This window comes from Pelodiscus sinensis, chromosome 14, assembly GCF_052426305.1.
Source record: "Pelodiscus sinensis isolate ZL-2025 chromosome 14, ASM5242630v1, whole genome shotgun sequence".
In the NCBI taxonomy this organism is placed as follows: domain Eukaryota; kingdom Metazoa; phylum Chordata; order Testudines; family Trionychidae; genus Pelodiscus; species Pelodiscus sinensis.
The window spans coordinates 45,810,655-45,834,050 of record NC_143065.1 but is presented as its reverse complement, the minus strand read 5'-3'; the positions used below and the strand labels follow the sequence as shown (position 1 = coordinate 45,834,050).

General features: G+C 47.9%; 1 long non-coding RNA gene across 4 annotated transcripts in view; it reads right to left on the bottom strand.

The window, feature by feature from the left end:
* Nucleotides 1-2,097: 2,097 nt before the first annotated feature.
* LOC149523618 (uncharacterized) overlaps nucleotides 2,098-23,396 on the bottom strand; it is a 39,970-nt gene continuing 18,671 nt past the window's right edge. For 3 of the 4 annotated variants that reach the window (XR_016350685.1, XR_016350686.1, XR_016350688.1), the window contains exon 3: nucleotides 10,981-13,230. This is a non-coding gene — a long non-coding RNA (uncharacterized LOC149523618). Of the gene's footprint in view, nucleotides 3,317-10,980; nucleotides 13,231-23,396 lie in introns of those variants that run through there. The other variant, XR_016350687.1, reaches the window with a different exon arrangement.

Here is a 23,396-nt window from a genome sequence, read left to right as displayed (position 1 = left end):
GCACAGTCCCAAGTGGTAAGCCCGTGTCTACACTTGGAACACGACAGCAGCGGGAGTTCTCCCATCAGCGGTTAATCCACCCTCAAGGAAGCATTAGCTAGGTCAACAGAATTCTACCATCAACCCAGTACGGCCTACACGGGGGGCTAGCTTAACTACATCCCCGCAGGGGTCTGCATTTTTCACACCCCGAATGGCATAGTCAGGCTGTTTTAACTTGTAAGTGTAGACAGCACCTAAGTGCATTTTACAACAACTGCCTTTGGAACGTTGGTTTCTTTGCCATTGGCAGGGAAGTCAGTAAGCGTGTGTGATCATTTGTTTTACAGATGGACAGACTGAGGCTGAGAGGTTAGAGAGCTTCCCAGCATCACAACACAGATTAGGATCACACCTGGGATTACAACTCCTAGTATTCAACCAGGCCTCTCTCTTGTCCTGACGCAAAGTCTCGGCCCACTAAAGTCCAGTGGAATTTTGCTATTCATTTCAATGAGGCCAGAATTTCACCCATGATAATTCACCAGTTCCTATCTTTAGCTTGGGAAGGGAATTACTGACTGTAAATTGGCAGGTCTCCCTCACGTCACTGTGTGCATGTAGGTGTGTGCACACGCATTCAGCTACTTGTGTATTTTTAAATATTTGTTCCCTGCATTGTTGTGACACACCCTCGAATTGCTTGTTTCCCTCGCCTGTGTGCGGTTTAAGCAGCCGCTTCCACGCTGCAATGTTGCCTTTTGGGGCGCTAGAAATAGTATATTAGACCAATGGCTGGCAAGGGAGCGGTTTCCCAAGGAACACTCACCAGACGAGCAGCGGGCGCACTCTCCAGGTGGCATCCTGCTTCCACAGTTCAGATGGCGCGGAGCGGGGTTGAAAGTGAACAAAGCAGGAGGGATGAGTGGGGGCGTACAATGACTCAGCCCAGCACCTTGACCTGCAGGCGGCATCTGACAACTTGCTGTTGTCACACTGGTCAGCACGCCCCTAATTATAAACAGGGCTACTTCCAGGAAGTGCCCATGGTTTAGCTCAAAGGAGATGGCAATGTTCACAAAGGTCCATGCCTAAGTACGACAGAGCTGGTTTCCTAGATCAGTTTACATGCTGTGCTCCCAGCCTGTGGCTGTTCTCCTCTTGTGCCGCGTCGCGCCGGCGGACTGGTGCACAGCGGGGCGATATCTACCAAGCAGCGCTCATGCTGAGCAGAGCCCCAACTTACCGCATCCAGGGCATGGCCATAAGCAAAAGGGCTCTGGAGATAGGTGCTGTAAGTCCAGATTCACTGGGCACAATTATTTTACCGAGCTGTGGGGAGCCTGGGGGCTCTTGAGAATGTGGGGCACTGCATACACGTGCAGACCAGCAAAACAGGCAACAAGGCCCTAAATAAGAACTCCCAGTCCCATGCCTTCCAAAAAGACATATAGAACAGTAATGACTGCTGCCTCTCAAGGAAGGCATTGTGCAGAGTCCATGCCAACCCATCCAAATGTAATCAGTGCAGGTGAGGCAGCATCTGCTATGACGAGATGGTGCCAAGAGGGTGCAGTAACGGAGGTTCTCCGAGGAGAGTTCCTGTGGGTACTCCACCGTAGGGGACTATAGATCTAGTGCTTTGGCTAGTCAGTATCTTGCACAGTGGCCAGAACGGCGTGGCTAAACCGAGTGCCCTGGGAGAGGCGTGTCTCAAGGGCATAGTGCCTGGTGAACGTACGAGAAGAGGTATGTTATTCAGGAAGGCCGTAGAAGCTGCCATGGCCCTCGCAGAGTGGGCACGTAGTTGCAATGGAGGGTCTCAACCAAAGATGGAGTAAGCCGGTCTGATGCAGTCCACTATCCAGCTGGTGTTGGGGCTGTTTGCAATGCAGGCACTGGGTGGTGGCAGGTGCCTGCCCCAGGCACCAGGCACACTGCGAATGCCCATCAGAAACAGGAATTGAGAGCCTGCAGGACAGGCAGTGTTTGAATCCCGGGGAACCTGGCATCCCTGGAAGAAAGTCTTGTTAAGGCAAATGGCCTTAACAATAACAACAAAAAAAAGGGAGGAGTTGGGTTTCTTTTTTTTTTTTTTTTTTTTTTTGAATAACAGTAACTAGAAAAAGCTACTCACTGTGAACACTATTAGTAAACTATACTAATGATAATAACAAGAAATATTAGAATTTGGACAAAAATGCTGGAGAGCAGCTGCGGTTCTGACCGACGCTGGCGGCGGCAGAGGGGGAACTGAAGGGACGGCTGGCTGCGCATGCATAGTAACAGCACCATACGTGCTGTCTGCTCCTCCTGCGCGGCCTACCGGAGGGCACTGCTATCAAAAGCTCTCCGAATAGGCGCACAGCCGTGCCCTAGACACCTAAGGTGGAGCACTCACAGGGGCACTTCTCGGAGAACAACTATACACCTAAGGTGGAGCACTCTTCAGAGAACAACTATACCCTTTTCACAGCTAAGTGTACAAATCTTGCAGAGTCTGTCCAAACCACACCAGAACTTTTCCAGGACCAATTTTATTATTTTAAATTAGGAGAAATTGAACCTCTCTGGTCCAGGACTGTCTGGTCCAGCAACATCAGTGGCCTGGGGCAGGGAGCAGGGCCGCTGGCCCGGGCCAGGGAGCCTTGCCAGTCGGAGCAGCACCAGCGGTTTGGATTTGAGCCCTGCTAGCAGGCCAGGGGCAGCTCACTGGCCAGGTCAGCAGCCAACAGGGGAGCCCTGGGAGAGCCCAAGTCCTGACCTCCCTTGGTCAAGCAAACTCCCTGGTTCAGGACCACTCTGGTCCCAAAGTTGCTGGACCAAGGAGTTCCAACCCATAGTATTAACACCAGCTGAAAAAAGAGTTGTCCATAGCCAAGTATCTTCCCCACTAAGGAGAAATGGGCGTGGACTGTCACTACAAGAGAACCCTTGAAATCTCCTCCTAACTGCTAGGCCAGGCCTCAAGCAAGCAAACATTTGCTAACAAGCGCAGTTCTTCTGGGACGTCAGCAGAACTCCTGCCGGCAGTAAGCATTGCACCCAGGCACATGAGTCAGCCCCTCTGCTGCGATCTCTTACAAATGCTGTATTTCCCCAAAGGCTCCACAAAGGCAGCCCCCGCTGTATTCATGGCGTGTTGCCGTTGCCAACATCTAGCTGCTCCCTGATGAAATCCTGCTCTGAAATACATCAGCTTTTCCGCGGGAATGATTCTGGGGGTGATCAGGTCAGGGCCTCCCAGCCAATATTCTCACAGCTTCTGCCAGACCAGACCAGCTGCTTGCCATGCACGTTCAAAGTCCTTGAAACGCGGCTGCGCACACTCTTAAGTCTGGAAGGCACAGAACAAAAGGGGCGTAAGATGTCCAACAGAAAACATTGCTAAAAACACCCTGTCTGTGGGGATTTCTCTGGCTGTTTAGCTTAAAAAGAGAGCGACACATTATTCAGTGGTCTTAAGCATTGTTTGGGTTGGGCTGTAACCCTCTTTTCTTATAAAAAGAAGAGAGCAAGCTGCTCTCTGCAGCTCTGCATTGTGTTAGTGACAGGCCTTGGCTTCCCAGGACAAAGAAAACGAAGCAACACATTCTGCAGGAAACAGGCTGAGGGAACGTAACCCCTTCTTAGCATGGGCCACTCTCAAGCAGACAGGATAACAAGGGCTGCTTTGCACTTACAGGCCAGACCACGTGCTTATTGTTTGCTAGTGCAACCACTGTTGTGTGACGAAATTGCACGGTGGCCATGGTTCAATGACATTTCTTTTTTTTAAAAGGTGTCTGAGAGCCAAATTCTGACCCATGTTGTTGAACTCTCAATAGCAAAGCTGGTATAATGAAGATCAGAATCCAGCCCTGATTATAGATTCTCTTCAACTCCAAACTGCTCTCATAGTGACAAGAGTTCACTCTCTTTTGGCATGTCGCTTGCCACAGGGAAAAAAAAGGACAGGGATCATTCATCTTCTTGAGGTTATGCCAGTACCTGCGTTACCCATAACGGGTCAGCGCTAACCATCAGTCAGACAATACGATTTCCCCTTTACGCACCCATAATGCGATTTCCCAGGATTGCTGAATTAGGTGAAAATGAGATTCACTCTCTGTGCCAAGACAGGTTTCTGCAGTAGGTCCTTACAGATGCAGTGAGAATGTGACAATTTAGGGTAAACTCAGAACAAACTTCCTGATGGGGAATTAAATCATGGGATAGATTTCCAAGGAACATGGTGGAATTGTCTTTGCTTGGAATTGTCTTTGCTTAGAATATTTTCAACTTGATTACAAGAGCACTGGAGTATATAATGCTGGTCTCATCTGGCATGACCAGACCCAAAATGCTGGATCTGAACTCCCCTACCCTTTGGGAAAGGTGGACTCTGAATTCAAACTTCATGGACTGGCCTCACTTCCAATGTGCTATTCTGTCAAATAAAGTCATGACTAGAGTCTGTTAGTAGAAACAGGATTTTAAATCACCCATATGACATAGGCCTGGTGAGAGATGCACTAATGTTTAGGTCAGGAACTTACCACTAGAACCAACTGTAAGTACATTAAACCATCTGATAGTCTGAAGCCAGGTCTACGCTACCCAAGAAAGCTGACCTAAGATATGCAACTCCAGCTACGAGACTTGCGTAGCTGGAGTTGATGCACCTTAAATCGAATTTCTGCAGCATCTGCACTGAGGGAAGTCATGGGAGAAACTCTCTAATCCATTTCCCTTACTCCTCATGATCCTGTGGAGTACTAGGGTTGACAAGGGTGCCATCAGTGGTTGATTTAGTGGGTCCTTACCAGATCCACTAAATCAAACCTCAGAAGATCGATTTCCAGAGGGTTAATCTCCAGTCAAGTGTATAGCTAGCCTGAACTCCAGAAAATCAACCCAGAGCCCAGCTAAAATAATAAATACTCAGCTAAAGAATTAAAGCTATTCTTCCCATCCATCCTACATCATTTTTTTCCTCTGAGGATGCAGGGCCTGCATTTCAGCCAACCCTGAAAGGGAACCTCCCTTTTGGCCCCTCAAATTGTCTAGATGTATATTACTTGCCAAGCAGACAATGAACTGGCTAGATAGATTCACGGAGGATAGGTCCACTAATGGCTATAGCCAGGATGGGCAGGAATGATGTCCCTAACTTCTGTTTCTCTGGAGGGGGGTGACAGGGGAGGGATCATGTGAGGATAACCTGTTGTGATCCCTCCAAGTATTGGCCACTGTTGGCAGACAGGATACTGGGCTCGATGAACCTTTGGTGTGACCCAAAATGGCCGTTCTACTGTGTAAGACTATGTATTGTTTTTTCAGTTTTTCCAGTTACAGACTAACAAGGCTCCCCCTCGGAAACTAATGAACTAGTTTGTAAGAGCCGGCCAGCGTGCCAGGTCAGGCAAAGGCTTGCTGGTCTCGAAGTGCCAATTCATGCTGCTTGTCCCCGAGAAGGAGTCGGGACCACAAAGGGTAACTGGCTTTTCCCCATCTCTGTACCACTGTACTGCATGAAGTCAGCTGGTATTTTTCCTGCTACCATCTGAACTCAGAAGGAATGTATTGATGGGGTTTAAAACAAAATTGAACTCCACATTGCTTGCTTGCAACAGAAGACCTTTGTTCCTGACTGAACAGAGACGGGAGGCTCTGGGAGAAGTCACGCTCGCCATGGGGACTGCTGTCCCCACCCACTTGAGAGGATACCGAGGGCAGGAAAAGTGACAGTTGAGCCTGTATGAGTACTTGAGATTCTTCCTAGGATTTACATTTTTAAGTGAAATCTACTACTTGAATTCCACTCTACTGGATAAATATGCATGTTTGAAGTATGTTTAATACAGATTTATGACAGGCCATGCAGCGGTGAAGGGTGAAAAAGCAGGACTGGCTTCCTAAACCCCTTTCTTTCTAAAATAAATACTCTCCAGGAAAACATGCTCACATGACTGCTTTCCCTCTCTGGCTTCCAGGCACTTGTTTATTTCACGCACATATCGCATCTTACTAACCAGGACTGCAAGCTCTTTGGGGGCAGAAACTGTCCTTTCCTTAGGCGGGGTCCTGAAAACTAATATATCCAAGTTCATAGGAGTTTTCCTGGACCTGCTTGCCAGCAGGAGGCTCGGTAGAGAAGCATGCTATCAGAAGCAGTACGCAAACAGAGCCAGCCTAGACTGAAGAGGGGTGAGTTGTGCTTTTCTATCCTAGGAAGCAGCCTGCTTTGTCCTCTCTGCTTTTGGTTACTGTGGTCTCATTCTGAAGTCTAAGAATAAAAGCAGTGTCACAGTGAACCACTGAACCTTCTGGAAAGATCGTTCCTTGTTTTTCTTAAATATAATTTGTGTTGGTATGTTGCGAACACATCAGCTATCTGTACAGTGAAGTCCTGACCCTGTGTGGGGGAGCTATTGTAATATAATTGGTAACAACTGAGAAATAATTGGAATGTACATTTTTTCACTCAAATCATGCAGGGCTATAGACCTATTATTTATGAATAAATGCATTGTTTATTATACAATCAATGCTAGTGCAGAAACAGCACATTTGGGTGCGGTATTGCAACTCACCATGGCCAGCTTCAAAAATAGTATGCTTCTAAGTCCTTATCTTAAATAACCTCTATTAGCTGCTTCCATCATTGTGGCTTTATTAGTTCTGTGAACTGGCCATTAGAGGTAGAAAAGACTCATTACATCCTCCAGTCCGTCTCTAGGTAGGAAGCCTGTGGACTAGTCACCTCAAGATTTTCTTTTTAAGGCTGGTTTATTTAATTCCCACCGTGAGAACACTTCAAGTAAGCCAGTTTAAAATCCATTGTAAACTGTCAATTACGGAATAAGACGCTGCCAAACATGAGTATCACACACTGTCAGGATTAAAGACTGAGACTGAAGGTGCTTTTACTCTTCAGTGTGATTTTTCTGGAAGGAGAAAATTCTTTGGGTGTGAAGGGTTTAAACTATTTTGTGCATATCTTAAAAGATTTAAATGTTTACAATTAAGTAGACAAAAATGAGATGATATTGTTGCGCTCTCAGCTCAAGGATTTGACCTTGTCTGAATAAAGAATAACCCATATCTCTGCATGTCCTGCACATAAGCAAAATAGTGGACATTACAAGGTGTGCCACAATTGCACCTGCATCACTGAGGACAAGCCTGCGTCATTACACCTCGAACAAAAACACGTATGCAATAATCATCTCATATCCACAGATAATGAACACCACAGCCTTGCATGAAAGAAACTCAAAGCACTTATCGGGCCTGATTCTCATTTTATACTAATGCCTCTTTACAGCACTTTGACTGCACAAAAGGGCTTTTAGCTGATGTAAAGGTACTTTGTACTAGGGATGTTAAATATTGGTAAATTGAATAGTCAATTAATCTCATGAATTCTTATCAGCTAGTCGACTATTCTGTAGTTCCCGGGGGTGGGACTGGCAGCCAATGCGCTCCAGCCTCACTTCTGGGGAGCCCCCTGCTACCCCACACTGCTGCATCTCTAGCAGTTTAAAAACCAGCTCCCCTCATGGACTTGCTGCCTGCCACCCTGCTGCCTCTGATAGAGACGTAGCCACGCGGCATGGCAGGGGGCTCCCCAGGAGTGGGGCAGGAATGAGCAGGAACTGAGCCAGGCTGCCTGCCCACCTGGCTCCTAATACACTTTAAATACAGAGCTACAGTGGGGGTAGGTCCCGGACTCCATGCAAGTCGGGACTGAGCCAGGCTGCTGGTCAGCTTACTAAAAAATTTACTGGAGGGGGAGGGAGGGGAAAAATGCATGTAGTCTTAAGCATTAACCTATGAGCTTTTGCTTCTCAGCTAGTCGACTACACTGTTACATCCCTACTCTAGCTGTGGCTTTCTCCCACTGACTAAGCGCCACACTCAGAGGCCCCGCTCCCTTCCTGCACTGCAGGTATTTCCGTAACGAAGTGGGTCTGGAGTGAGATGCCAGTCCTCTCCTGTGCTCCAGAGTGCCAGCCGAATATTCTGAGTGTCCCCTTCCGAGGGGGAAAGGGATGCTGCTGTCTGGCGTGGGGAGGACTAACACGTCTACACAGTGATGCACAGCACCACGTCTAAAAGGACAGGCCACCTGGCGGGGGCTCACGTGACAGGGCTAAAAATAGCAGTGTCGATGTTCTCCTTTGGGCCAGAGTACTGACACTGCCATTCGGAGCCCCATCGCACTGGCCTGAGCCAGTCAGGTTCTGAGACTTGCTTCCACGGGTTTGGGTTCTGCTATGTAGACGTACCCAAAAGGTTCCACACAGGAGCTCTGGGCGAATGGCAGTTGGCAGGTAATGTGGGGCGTACACCAAGGGAACACCACGTAAGGCAGAGGAGAGGGAGAGACAGGGTGAAGGGAAAGAAAACAGAGGAAAGGAAATGGACTAGAAAACAGCTGTAGGAGCGTAGTAGGGCCCATCATTTCCCACGTGGCCCTTCATGGCCAGGTGTGGCTCTGCAGCAGCCTTTTTCAGTTTCACTTTCTGCCAGGACTCCCCACAGGTTTAGGTTAAGTGTCATCCCTCATAACAGGGGCTAGTGAAACAAAGGACTCTTTGAAACAACCCTCCAAGTCCCAAATCAAGCTCCCTCAGCTGAGCAAAGATCAGTGGATAGCCATCCTCCACTGTCGGCGTGTCTTCCCCTGTGTCAGGTGTCTGGCTTTAAGTCCTCTGGGGCAGCAAGTACTGACTCATGGGACCTGCTCTGTCTCAAAGGGGCCAGCCAACATGTGACAAGGTGCATAAGCATCAGAGCCGAGCTCTTCTGAGCTGGACATGGCAGACCCCAGGTCTGTTGACTATTAATGGCTAGAGCAAACAGCCTGTGAGCTGCAACAGGAAACTAGTTTTCAGATACCTGATGCCGAGGGAACAGTTTAACAGAGAGAAAGTTAGGAATGAACAGAACAGGACAGTGCAACTTGAGTAAATACAGCTATTTAACTAGAAGTCTGCTGGACAGAAGACTGAATTTTACTTGACTGCAAGGGTACATCTACACAGCAGCGTTATTCCGAATAACACAGTGTGCATCTACATTGCAAGCCTTCATTTCAAAATAATGTTAAGCTGGAGGAGTTCTTGCTTCAACTCCTGTAACCCTCGTTTCATGAGGAGTAAGGAAAAGTGTTTGGCTTCCTGCTGTGTAGACAGAGCCAAAAGCTGAACTAAGCTATTTCGACTTAAGCTACACAGTTGAAGTCGCTGAAGTTACGTAGCTTAATTCAACTTTAGCCCTGCTGTGTAGACGTGCCCCAAGTTATGGAAACTTCATCTAAAGAAACAGGGCTTCCCCGAGCCCTGTGCCCCACGGTCGGTACCTGGGCATATCCACTGTCACCCCCGATTGCAGTCTCTGTGCCTGTTCGGCTAGTAATCCGTTCCATCAGCTTCAGGAACAGCTGCCCTTGTTGCTCCAGTTGTTGCGCTGTCCACTGCTGCAAACTCCGGCTCAGCTGCAGGAGCTGCTCCCTCTGCCTCTCGGCCATCTCTTCCAACAATTTCACCGCCTCCATTTAGCTCTCTCTACCCCAATGGTTTTATCCCTGCTGGGGTGCTCACACCACTGTTCCTCCCCTAGGTTCAGGGGCGGACTGTGCCCGCATTCTCCACCATGTTGTTGGGGGTACGCCCCTGTCAAGGGGTTCGGCCCCCTCCGACCGGGCCTATACAGTACCCCAAAGTCCCAACGTAAGAGTCCAGGCCCCTCTATCAGGGCATATACGGTACTAGAGGCCTAGCTGCTCTGAGAAGCCTCCCCTGGCCCGGGGTTTGCTTATCCAGGGCAGGGAAAATGGGTGGTAGGGGGACCCGGGCCCTCCCTCTCCACCGGGTCCCAGCCCAGGGCCCTTTAGGCAGGGCCTATGGCTCCTGCCCGCTCGGCGGGGAATCCGGCCGATACACGCCGAGCTAAACTTTATATCCTTTGCCCTGGGCTGCTTCCTACCACACCCTGGTTCCCCCCGGGTCCCTTCGCCTCCGAGTCGGTACCCGTCGGGGTTGTGGGCGCGCTCCTGCCGCCCCGGGTCGGTGGCTGCTTTCTCCGTGTCAGGGTCAGGCGCGGGCGGCGACTCTGGTCCCAGCGGCTGCAGGAACACTGGCCCGGCCTGGTCTCCTCCCTCACCCTGTGGCCTTCCTGACTGCAGGGCTCCTTCTGCCTTTATACCTGGCCGCTGCTTGGAGCATGCCCAGCAGGGTCGGAGGAGCGGGGCTTCCTCCGCCAGCTGGGCCTGGGCTATCCCCTGTTCGTCAGTGCGGGGCCTGTCCGTCCCGTCACATAATGAAAAACCAGTTTTCATCAAAAATGGTTTGATGCAAGATTTCTGAACTGCTGTAATAGGAACACAAACATTAAGGGTTTGCATTGTTACATCTTTATCGGAGTTTAAGAGTAGACATTATCCCCCACAACAGAGAGATCTAAGCCTCATTTGAGATTTCATTTGTTGCAAAACGTACCTCTCTTGGCATTCATTTTCTTTCTAAAATTTACCAAACAGATACTTGGAACTGCACCCTGTTCATCGACAACAAATATATTGCCAGCAAAAGGAGAAAAAAGCCCTACAACCTAGGGTGGAAGGAGCACTAGACAGATAAAACGTCTGATTAGGCAGACATACTATTAACAGCAATTATTCTTTAATTACTATAGTTAATTCAGTAGTTTTTGGCATGTCCTTTACTAGATAGGAAAGCAACGCTTCTCACTCTCGGTTCAATGAGTGGAAGCATAACATTTAGTGGTTGCAGAATACTTCCAGCAGATGTACTAGCAGCAAAGTCTAAAATGCTTTTAGATCACATTCTACTTAGCCACTTGGGGCTTGTCTATACCAGCGGGTTTCAAACTTGTTTTCTCATGACCCAGTTGAAGAAAGTTGTTGATGCCCACAACCCAACATAATATGACTGGAGTGTGGGCTCCAGGGTGGTACTCAGGATTAGAGCTTTGGGGCCTTGAGGGGGGTGTCAGGGCTGGGCCAGGAGGGGCTTACCTCAAGTGGCTCTCAGTCAGCAGTGCAGCAGGGGGCTAAGGCAGCTTTCTGCCTCTCCTGGCCCTGCAGAGCATGCTGCTCCCCAGAAGCTGACAACAGCAGGTTCCCAGCCAATGGGAGTGCGGCTCTCAACAACCTAGGAGCCGGGCCTGCTGCTTCTGGGGTACAGCACAGTCTGCAGTGCCAGGACAGGCAGGGAACTGCCTTAGCTCCCCCACTGTCACCTGATCCCCCTGCAGCAAGGAGACCAAGTGCCTAACATTCCATCACCCAGTGCTGGGTTGTGACTCGTAGTTTGGAAACCGCCGGTCTACACTACACAATTAGGTTGGATTCAGTTAGGTCAACCTACAGCCACCGCCACAACAAAGTCAGCTGTTGGTGTCCACACCACCCTCTGTCTGTAGGTAGGGAGCATCCTTCCCAGGACTACTTGCATTGATTGAAGTGGGGCATTGACCAGAGGCTACCCTGACCTCAGGGCTCCCAGCCTGAGACAAAATGTGAAATCGCAGCCATGAAATGTCAGTGTTCCTGCTGGTAGGCTCACTGCTGTGAAATTGAGCCCCCATGCTGCCAGCTCCTAGGGCAGTGGAGAGAGTCAAGCAGTCAGCCTTGTATGGAGCTGACAGCTAATAGGTGATTTAAACAGCACAGGGCCTACAGACACACCCTAATTACATCAACCTGAGCAGGACCCCTCTGACGGAGGTGGAGTATTAAGTTGATGTCATGGGCAATTTCCATTGGCAGGAGCACCAGTTCAGTGTGGACATTAACACGCACTAGTCTAGACCAGGCCTTCATGTGCCACATGGGCACAACATTAGGAAGGACTAAGACAATATGGAGTACTGTACACATCTCTTAAATCAGGGGTGCAGAACCTCAGGCCCAGGAGCCAGACACGGCCCCCAGCTTGTCTGGATCTGGCCCCCCGAGGCTCAGGGCTCTCCCGAGCATTGCCAAGCCCGTGCTGGTGCTCCAGCTCCCCCGCCACTCCCCCACGGGGCTGGAGCACAAAATCTACTAGCCTGAGCCCCCCAGGCTCTGGTGTAAGAGAGGAACATGGGGAGTGTCTTTGTTTCAGACAGAGAGGGCTTTTTTTTTTTTTTTTTTGCTTTCCACTTGCATGCAGCTCCCAACTGATGTGGCCCCTGACCCAAAAAAGGTGCCCCACCCTGTTTTAAACTGATTCCAGTGATGTTTCTTCAGCACAAGTGTACCCCGCTTTACAGATGTGAGAAGGGCAGGCCAGATGGCTACAGAATACTCAAAAGGAGGTGTGTTAGGCCTAGCTTAAGTAGGTCTCTGTTCCCTGGGTAAACTGGCAGGGACTGGCCTAGAACTGGCAGGAACTTTCCAGAATCATTCTGGACAATCAGGCCAGTTGGAACACCTGGAGCCAATTAGGAGTCTTCCAGAGCCAAGGGAGGCAGGCTAATCAGAACGCCTGGGGCCAATCAAGAACCATTTGAGCCTGATTTCAAAGGGCTCCTCTGTTAGTTCAGGGGTGTGAGAAGCAGGGAAGGAGCCAAAGTCCTGAGAGTCAGAGAGCTGGGAACTGAGAGTCAGGCAGAGTGCGGTGGAGGAGCAGGAGAGGCTGCTCAGGCACCAGAGGGAAGTTGCCAGACAGAATAGAACAAACCCCGTCTGTTTCCGCTGCCTGAGAGTCCCTAGGCCAGAACCTGCAGTAGTGGGAGGGCCTGAGTTCCCCTTAACCCTCCCCACACCAGTACAGAGTCTGCCCCTGTATAGGGTGACCAGGACTATAAAGGAGTTTCATCCCATACCATTGACTAGCCTGTAATGAGCATGGCTCAGTATGGCTAGAAAAAGAAGCAGCCACGTGGAGGGTCACAGCGAGCCTCTAAGGCTGAACACGATCCGCCAGAAGCGCAGGACCCATGGTTACAGCCAGGGCTCTGCCACACAAACCAGGATATGGGAGGTCTGGCACCATGGGCAGAGCAGGGATCCAGGTTGGGGAACTAAGCCAATGGGCAGCACCAGACTCAACTGCCAGTAGCAGAGATGGGGGTCAAGCCAGAGGTATGGTCACAAGTCAGAGGCAAGGGCCAGGAGGGTTGGAGACAAGGTACAAGGGCAGACAATGGGAGGAGAGGCAAGGAACTGGGAGTGGAGCAGGCGCACAATGGAGACAGCTGCAGAGGCAGGGGTCCTTACAGAGGCTTGTATTCCTTCGCTTGAAACTTTGAGCGCCCCTGTGGAAGTAGAGAACAGATGGCAACTGAGGGGAAGCACGCTTGTGAACGTACTTACATTGCCATAACAACAAAGCCTCTAATATGCCACAATAAGAAATCAAGACTTTTCTGTCATCATGTAATCCGGGGGCACTGGAATGTGTTAAAGGGCCCTGGCCCGGGCTGGCCTCAGCTCCCCACTCTGGACTTTTGCTACTTGGGGCACAGGGCCCTGGTGCTGCTCAGGTGTGGCCCAGCTGCCCCCCTCCCCACATCAGCATGTTGGGGGACTGACCAGGCCAAAGGGGAATGAGTGGCAGGGTCACCACATGGGCCAGGCTGCAACTCCTCTCACTCAAATTTGGCCTGAAGCTCCTCATGGGGGGGGCCAGAGCAAATCTCAGCCCTGCTGTGACTCTGGAGGTTGCAGTGCCTGGAGCAGGGAGCCAAGCTGACCCCATGGAACAGGAGCCAGAGGGAGCAGTTGGTGTCACATTTTCTGTAAGAGAGAGTCCCCTTGATAACCTCCCCCACCTTGCACAGCTAGGTGAGCCCCCTTTTCCTGTCCCCAGGGATGCTCTCTTGGCTTACATCCCACCCACCCCAGATGCTGGGGGGAGGGTTCCTTTACTGGGCAGAGGTGCTGGGGGCGCTGCCCTGGCTTGTAGTAGATTCCATTATACCCAGGGTTACAGTGTGGTTCAATGGCTCTCTGCACCTGACTATACAAACTGTGAACAGTTACACAGGGGCTGCAACATCTGGCCAGAGCCTCTTCCCCTCACGGATCCCTGCCCAGAGGGGGAGGGCTAGCAGCAGGCCTGCAGGCATCTCTGGGATTGCCAGAGGCCATCAAGCTTTACAAATGGACCCTGAGCGCAAAATACCAATTGAATGGACCTGATGTAATTGCTTTGGCTATCTTACCCACCTGTTCTAGTCCCCTACCATCACCCGTATGTATATTTATTAAAAGGAAACGTTTATGCTCTGGGTTGTAAAGTATTTAGCTATTCAGAGTAACTAGGCACTTAAAACATTATTTTGGGAGACCCGTCTCAATCTTGGACTTCTTTCTGTTTTTACATTCTTGCTTCATTGAAATCTAAGAGGGAGTCTGATAATGCTAAAAATGAAACCTCTTCCATATCTGAATAGAAATTCCAATCAAACCGCTGCAGAACAATTGACCTTTACTTTGAAGTTATCCATAAATCCAAGGTATAAGAACTTCAATCTCTACCAATAATTTGAATGCCTGTTACAGCATCTCTCTCTAATTTGTAAGGTCAACTTTGATATGAAAATTTAGTTTTGATAAATATAAGCTTTTAGAAAACTTCTATAGATACTAATATATACATGACATTAAGAAACCCCACTACTTTCCAAAAAATCTTTTGAAAACAATTCAATGTTCTCCTTAAAGCATTTGCAACCTAAGCACTGAGTTCTGTAATGCGCCCTTGCACTGCTTTCCACTAAATCCTCACTCATTCATTTTCTTCAGCTTTTGTTCATACTCATTGGAAGACAGAATTTGGCCTCCAATGTGTGGTTTAGTTTGTTTCTCTTCAAGCTTTTAATCACTTTTGCACCTATCATATCAAATATTCTAAGAAAAGATACTGATAATTTAGTTATGTTATGCAAGCATCATAGTGAAACAAAGGAAGCTGGCCCTCTGAGCCAGTTCTTATAAAGAATATCAGACAGCACTGGCTGTTTTTGCAGCAAAATTTCCTTTTGATTAAAGGACAATTGTAATACAAGTTCAGGGTACTGGCCTTCACGATCTGTGGAGGTCCCTTCCAGTTCTAGTGTTCTATGAATGCAGCACAAATGTCTCAGTCAGAACTCAGGAGAGTCTGTGCTACTCAAGTGCCACTCTGAGAACGCTGGACTCACCTGGAACGTTCACTTGTATACAAGTTTCATTGTGTTTTATACTCGCCCTGAGAACTCATGGGATGCTAGTTCTGACACTACGTGCTGGTTCCAGAGGTGCATGGGGAGCTGACGGTGGATGAATGCATTGGACTGCTCTCGACAATGCTGCCAGGAGAGTCACTTTCCTGACACCGAATTCAGTGTCTGTACCATCAGAAGCCATATGACACAGACCCCTGTCATGCCCTCAAAGGTCAGAATTTTCTAATCAATCCATTCAGCACTGAAGCAGAGTTTCACACTATCAAGAGTTGACTGTAGAAAAAAAAAAAAAAAAACACAAGGTGTTTGGCTGGTTTTACCAGCAGTGGTGGGCCACCTGCGGCCCATCAGGGGTCTGCGTATGGCCCATGAGACATTTTGTCTGCTGGTGCTCATGCACAGGATTGACAGATTCCCCAGGTTTCCATCCATGTCTGTGTTTTCCTAGTAGAATTACTAAAGTGACATGCACATAAAGCAAGGGCATGTGAAGTGAGGTGTGGGCTGATTGCACGCAACACTGACTGACAAAGCCGTGTGCTTCCTCTGCATTCAATCACAGCACTGCTACGGTTCAATCGTCACACCCCACAAATTCTAGGTATGCAAGCACAGTTAGCAAAACAACCCTATGGCAGGAGGCCGCCTTGGTTATGACAATCTTGCAGCCCACTGAGATGAAGGAGAGCCACTTGTGCGGCCCAGTCACTAGGCTAGGTTGCCCATTGCTAGCTTACAGCCTCAGCAATAGAAGACAGAAGAGAAGACAGCTGAGTCCTCCCGACACACCTTTTCTGCAAAAGTTTGCCATCCCATGTAATTATTAGCATTCTATGATGAATTGTGCTTTAGAACAATGGCCAGACCATAGAATTATGGAACACTAGAACTGGAAGGAACCCAGAGGTCATCAAATCCAGTCCCCTGCCCTCACCAAAGGACCAAGCACTGTCTAGATCATCCCTGACAGGTGATCAGTAGCAGGAGCAATAACAGGAGTGGGAGCTCCTAGCAGTAATCTTGCCCAGGACCCTCTTAAGAAATTGACATCCTGCAGAATCCTCCAATGCTGCTGCCTGGTACCTTTTTCTCCCCAACCTCAGACTGACTCCCTCGTCACAGAGCCCATCCCTGGGGAGCTTGCACAAAGAAGTTCCTCTAGCATCGAAGTTTGGAAGGCATATGCTGCAGAGAAATGGCTTCCTTCCCCCACTGATTGGGTCCATTTTTCTCCACACTGAAATGCACAAAGTAGGGGCTTGTCATTAGCAGTAAAACAACAGTGTCTTATCACCATTGTGATAACATAAATCAATAGAAATAATTACAGACTGTCAGGCCTATGGAATGGCCAGACAGGCTAAAAGCGGATTTGGAGGGAAGTAATCTAAAACCAAGAGAAAGCTCCTTCGCAGACATTTCCACTGGCAGGAAACAAAGTGCTTTGCAAACACAGGGGTGCTGACACTGAGGGCTCCTGAATTTGAGAAGTCTTAATACATTTTTAAAAGAACCTGCTTGTGGGCAGGGGAGAAATGCTGCTCCTCATCTGACCAAGGGAAGTTAAACTGAGACCAGCGCGTGTAAGGGATCTCCCACAATAGGGCATGTTTGAGACACACCAGCACACCTCCCATGTATTGTCTGGCCCTGGGCTTCCCACTGTCTTGTAACAGCCTAGAAAGTGGCAGTTATCCCCCCTGCAATCACACAGATTGGTGTTTTAGGTCCTGATCCTGGAGGTGCTGAACACCTAGAACTCCCGCTGAAGACAATTCTGGAGAGGTGAGGAAGAGTGCAGGCTTACAATTGAAAGGGAATGAATCTAAGGGGAATTAAAGGTACAGTACGATTTGCATGCAAGAATCACGTCCAAATGGGCAGCTAGGTCTATAATGCCAGGCTTCATGAACTGGGCTTGTTTAGTTTGGAAAAAAGAAGATTAAGGGGGGACATGATAGCGGTTTTCAAATATCTAAAAGGGTGTCACAAGGAGGAAGGAGAAAATTTGTTCCTCTTGGTTTCTGAGGACAGGACAAGGAGTAATGGGCTTAAAGTGCAGCAGGGGAGGTTTAGATTGGACATTAGGAAAAAATTCCTAACTGTCAGGGTGGTCAAATATTGGAATAAATTGCCAAGGGAGGTGGTGGAATCTCCCTCTCTGGAGATATTTAAGAACAGGTTGGATAGACATCTGTCAGGGATGGTGTAGACGGAGCTTGGTCCTGCCTTGAGGACGGGGGGCTGGACTCGATGACCTCTTGAGGTCCCTTCCAGTCCTATGATTCTATAATGCCATCTTTTTGGGAGGGGAGGAAGGGAGGAGGTACATCATTATAACACAAACATTTCTGGGTTCTGAAAACAGGCCTAAGATTCTGTTTTAAAGCTGTTCCATTCAGACCCCTCAGGAGCAAAATTTCTAGCTAGCCAATCAGGTTATCCCCTCAATTCTGCCTGGGGACATGGTACAATTTCTATGATCTGATACTCACTTTATTCAAAATAGGGTCATGTCCCTGACGTCTGTTGCTTTCACTGAAGACGCTCTCAGCTATGTGAATGTATTAAGTGCCTCCCGTGACATTCGAATAATCAAGGTCACACTGTACATATAGCCTTTGCCAATTGTCAGTTTGCTATCCATATTTGTGCACTGGAGTGCTTCTATGCACAAGAAAAGTGTGCATGTTTTGGGACAGTTTGCTGTTAAAAATCAGCATTTCCATTATTTTAATCCAAGTTATGCAGGAATAACTGAATTTTCCAAGAGTTAGTTGAACCCAATTAACTGATATAATACATCTCTGCAGCTTTCCTGAGGGATGAGAATCATCTTGTATTCTGCTCACATTGGGCTACCAAGGTGGCTTTTTTAAAGTTTAATTTAATTAACTTTTTGAGAATTTGTTGAAGGAGTGTCACTGAAGGGCGATCCACTGCTTCCATACTCTGGGAAAAGAGTCTTACGGAACAGGATGGAAGAACACTTGGGAAAAGACTCATTCAGGGGAATACACATGGACTTCAGGAGCTAGGGCTTGCTTCACTAATCTGTTGGAATTCTTTAAAATACTGTGGAAAGGCAGGGGAATCATGAAATGTAATTTTTCAGAAAGCATTTGCTAAGTTTCTACATCAGAGATAGTGGCTGAGGTAAAGAGATGTTGTTAGAGTATGTCTAAGGTTTTAGAAAAATGCATAACACATCATTTCTCAAATAACACATTAAGTGATCATGTAGGTAGGACCTCTAGGTAATATATATCCCTGAATACATCAAAAAAGAAATCTTACATAAAGTGGAAACATTGTCAAATTGCTAAGAGGAAATGCAAAAGACTAGTACAAGCATGTATGAACAAAATCAGAAAGGTTGAGACACTAAATGAGTTACACCTAGGCAAAGGTGTGAAGGCAAGAAGAAAATGTTATTTCAGTACATTAGGAGCAAGAAAATAGACAAAGGAAAGCACAAATCCTTTATTTAGTGAGGAAGGAAAATAATTACGGACATCCAGAAAGCTGAGGTAATGCCTGTTTTGCTTCAACCTCCACTGAAAAGGTTAATTATGACCACGTATTCAACATAATATCAATAAGAAATGCAGGCCAAAATAGAGAAAGAACAGGTTAAATTATATTTAGGAAAGTCAGATGTGTTCAAGTCAAAAAGGCCTAATAAAATTCATCCTTGGGTGCTTCAGGAACTAACTGAAGCAATCTTGGATAGTTTGCAATTATCTTTAGGAACTTCCAAAGGATAGGTGAGGTCCCAGACAATTGTACAAAGACTAACATACTGCCTCGCTTTAAAAAGGGGAACAAAGAGGATCCAGGAGTTATAGACCAGTCAGCCTAACTTAGATATCTGGAAAGATTTTGGATCAAACAATCAGTTTGTAACCGTCTAAAGAATACCAGAGTTAAAACAAATAGCCAGCATGGATTTGTCAAAAACAAATCAGGCCAAACCCAATAAAATTTCCTTCTTTGATGGTTACTGGCCTTGTGCATGCGGGGAAACAATATGGTGTTGGTCATTGTCATAAGCAAACTAGGGAAATGTCTTGCCTTCTTGAGCTCTCCAGTGGTGCAGGGATTGGGATTAGTGGTGCAGCTCCAGCCCCAAGCCTTTCAGGGAGGTGGCCTCCACACGCCATGGGATAAAGAGCCAGGAAAACACCCTTCCCCAAATACCAATGTCAGTGGAGGAGAGAGGGAAGTGTCATCAGGTTCTTCCTCACCCAGGGCCGATCCTGATGGTGCCTCCTATGTGACACCCACGACGCATCAGCTGACTTTTTTGGCTTAAGAGAGCACCTGCGCCACCAAGGGAGGGAAGTGCTGGTGGGTCAGAGCTTCCTGGGGTCCCTCGAGAAACAGGAGGAGCTTCCTGGGGGAAGGCTGAAGGTAGAAGAGCAGCAAGAGGTGTTTGCCAACTGACTTCCCCAAGAGATGGAGCCAGGGCCAGAGGGCTAAAGGCCAGGCACCAGTAGAGGGGCTAACCCCGCTGGTTCTGCCATAGCCTGCCATTGGTGGGCATGCTAAGCGGGGTCACCCTAGACATGGGATTTACAAGGACAGCATCCATAGCATACTGGCCTGGTCTCTTCTGATTACACATTTGCCTCACCTCATTCCCAGACTACAGCGATGCCATGAAGCAGAGTCGCTCAGGCTAATGGATTTTCTCAGACATGCTTCTGCTGCCCTGAGTGGTTTGAATAAGCATCCCCTCAATATACAAACTACCTGCTGTGCTACCTACTGTCAGAGATGTGAAAAAGAACAATGAACTCGTATTTCCCTGCTGAGGTAGCTCTCGATAGTGAGGAAATTACATGTGATTTCAGGCGTTTTCCTAGACCGATACTTGCCCTATGTATCGAAGGCAGTAGACTATTTATTTGTTGTGTCATTGCATGTTGATAGCTATTCATTCACAATACAAATGATGAAATTACTTTTTACAGCCTTTGATTTCACAGAATCATAGTACACTAGAACTGGAAAGGACCTCGAGAGGTCATAGAGTCCAGTCCCCTGCCCTCACAGCAGGACCCAGTACCATCTAGACCATCCCTGATAGATGTCTATCTAACCTACTCTTAAATATCTCCAGAGAGGGAGATTCCACAACCTCCCTAGGCAACTTATTCCAGTGTTTAACCACCCTGACAGTTAGGAAGTTTTTCCTAATGTCCAACCTAAACCTTCCTTGCTGCAGTTTAAGCCCTTTGTTACTTGGCCTATCATCAGAGGCTAAGGAGAACAATTTTTCTCCCTCCTCCTTATGACACCCTTTTAGATACCTGAAAACTGCTATCATGTCCCATCTCAGTCTTCTCCTTTCCAAACCTAAACAAGCCCAATTCTTTCAATCTTCCTTCTTAGGTCATATTCTCTAGACCTTTCATCATTTTTCTTGCTCTTCTCTGGACCTTCTCCAATTTCTCCACGTCTTTCTTGAAATGTGGCACCCAGAACCGGACATAATACCTCAATTGAGACCTAATCAGCACAGAGTAGAGCGGAAGAATGACTTCTCGTGTCTTGCTTGCAACACTCCTGTTAATGCCTCCCAGAATCATGTTTGCTTTTTTTGCAACAGCGTCCCACTGTTGACTCATATTTAGCTTGTAGTCCACTATGACCCCTAGATCCTTTTCTGCAGTACTCCTTCCTAGATAGTCACTTCCCATTCTGTGTGTGTGAGACTGATTGTTCCTTCCTAAGTGAAGCACTTTGTTTTTGTCCTTATTTAAATTCATCCTATTTACCTCAGACCATTTCTCCAGATCATTTTGAATTATGACCCTATTCTCCAAAGCAGTTGCAACCCCGCCCAGCTTCGTATCATTTGCACACTGAAGAAGCATGCTCTCTATACCAATATCTAAATCGTTGATGAAGACATTGAACAGAACTGGTCCCAAAACAGACCCCTGCGGAACCTCACTTGTTATGCCCAGCAGTAATTCCAGCAGGTTTGGGAACCGTTAATAACAACTCTGAGTTATCCAGCCAGTTACACACCCACCTTATAGTAGCCGCATCTAAGTTGTATTTGCCTAGTTTATTAATAAGAATATCATGCGAGACCATATTTCTGCAAGCACAACACAATGTCAGTGGCAAAATTGTTAGCCTTATTCATCTAGAAACCAAATATGGAAATGAAAAGGTTTTTTTTAAAACCTCCAACTCCCTACTGCAGGGGTGGGGAACATAAGGCCCAGGGGCCAGATGCAGCCCCGACATGCCTGGATCCGGCCTCTGAGGCTCAGTGCTACCCCAGCATTGGGGAGCCCACGCTGGTGAAGGGTGGGAGTTTTTTGTTTCTCAGTGGTGTGCAGCCCTCGACTGATTTTTCTGTGGGTCAGTGGCCCTGACTTACACAAAATTTCCCTGCCCATGCCCTACTGAATCTGATAATTCTCTAAGTGGTGCAGTGAGATGCATTATTACCCTTCTTAAACATGAGGGAATTACACAAAATGTAGAAGACTACACGATTCCTGGGACAGAAACTGTCTACCCAAGAACTTAATATAGTTCAGCCACAAGAAAAACAGGAGAAGTATCCAGTATGCTGATGTGATGCTTATTTTAATAAGCATAGAATTGTTAATGTGACCCAAATGTGTTATATGGAACACAAGGTGTGGTGGTCCCTGGTGAGCTAAGGGGTCATATTCATTCAGAAAGCTACTGCAAATATCATTTCCTGAGTCTGTGACTTCACCCATGTCACCTCTCTCTGCCTGCCATCACCGGCTCCCTTTTCTCTATCACACCTCACACAGGGTACTTGTTTTCTCTCCACACCCTTCACAATTGTCCCTGTGACCAGTCAGCTCTCAGTCAGCCTCCAAAAGTTGGCTCCTACCTCCAGTCTGCCACATAGTGCCTTCTCCCATGCTGCCCCTCACACACGGGAGTCACTCCCTAAAAACAGACACAAAGTGCTTCCTCTTCTACTGCCAAACACCCCTCTCAACTCACCTGTGCTTGGAAGCGTATGTCAGTCTTGAGAACAATTAGTTAGGCTACTAGAGCATTGAGATCACTGCTCTTCACTCGGCTCTATAGCATGTGGTTTCCCACCAATCTGCATCCATTACCTGTATTTAGTCTCTGCCCCACAGGGCTGAAACCTTTCTGTGCTGTGTTTGTACAGCGCCTGGCACATGATAGAGTCATGAATGGGAAGGGAGATTATCTGCATATGAATGAATGAGAAGTGGGAGGTATCCACCCGGCATTGTATTAAGAGTGTGCTCCACACTTGAAAACCACACCTCTGGAAAATGAAGAGTGACTGGAAAAAGAAGAGGAACAGAACAAGTCAAGAACAGACTTGTCATTCAATCTTAGGGTATGTCTACACTACCCCGCTAGTTCGAACTAGCGGGGTAACGTAGGCATACCGCACTTGCAAATGAAGCCCGGGATTTGAATTTCCCGGGCTTCATTTGCATAAGCCGGGCGCCGCCATTTTTAAATACCGGCTGGTTCGAACCCCGTGCCGCACGGCTACATGCGGCACGAACTAGGTAGTTTGGACTAGGCTTCCTAGTTCGAACTACCGTTACTCCTCATTCCACGAGGAGTAACGGTAGTTCGAACTAGGAAGCCTAGTCCGAACTACCTAGTTCGTGCCGCGTGTAGCCGCGCGGCACGGGATTCGAACCAGCCGGGATTTAAAAATGGCTGCGCCCGGCTTATTCAAATGAAGCCCGGGAAATTCAAATCCCGGGCTTCATTTGCAAGAGCGGTATGCCTACATTACCCCGCTAGTTTGAACTAGCGGGGTAGCGTAGACATACCCCCAGTGGTGTCTATCGTACAACCCCAAAGAGCCAGAGCCAGCTGGCAAGTATACATGAGAAATCTAGGAAACTGAACAGCTATAAGGATTGCTAATGGGAAGCATTGGACATTAAGCCACTAGCTTACTTGGCTCTCAGGCATCAGATGGAAAGATTCTCAGTCTCCGTCTCCCTATTGGATGTGCTATGTGAGTGAGTCAGTGGTCTCCTTGCAATTCCTTGTGGACAAAGCCCTTCATCACGAAAGCCACTGGTGTTATTTAGCAGTGTTCAGCAATCAAGTGGTCATGGAGACTAGGAACACGAAGGGGTAACTGGTTCCCCAGTAAAGCATCACTTGCTAAGGGTGATGCTATCTGGTAACAGTTAACTGGATCCCCAAGGAGGAGCCCCCCACCCACACTCCAGCCCCAGCAC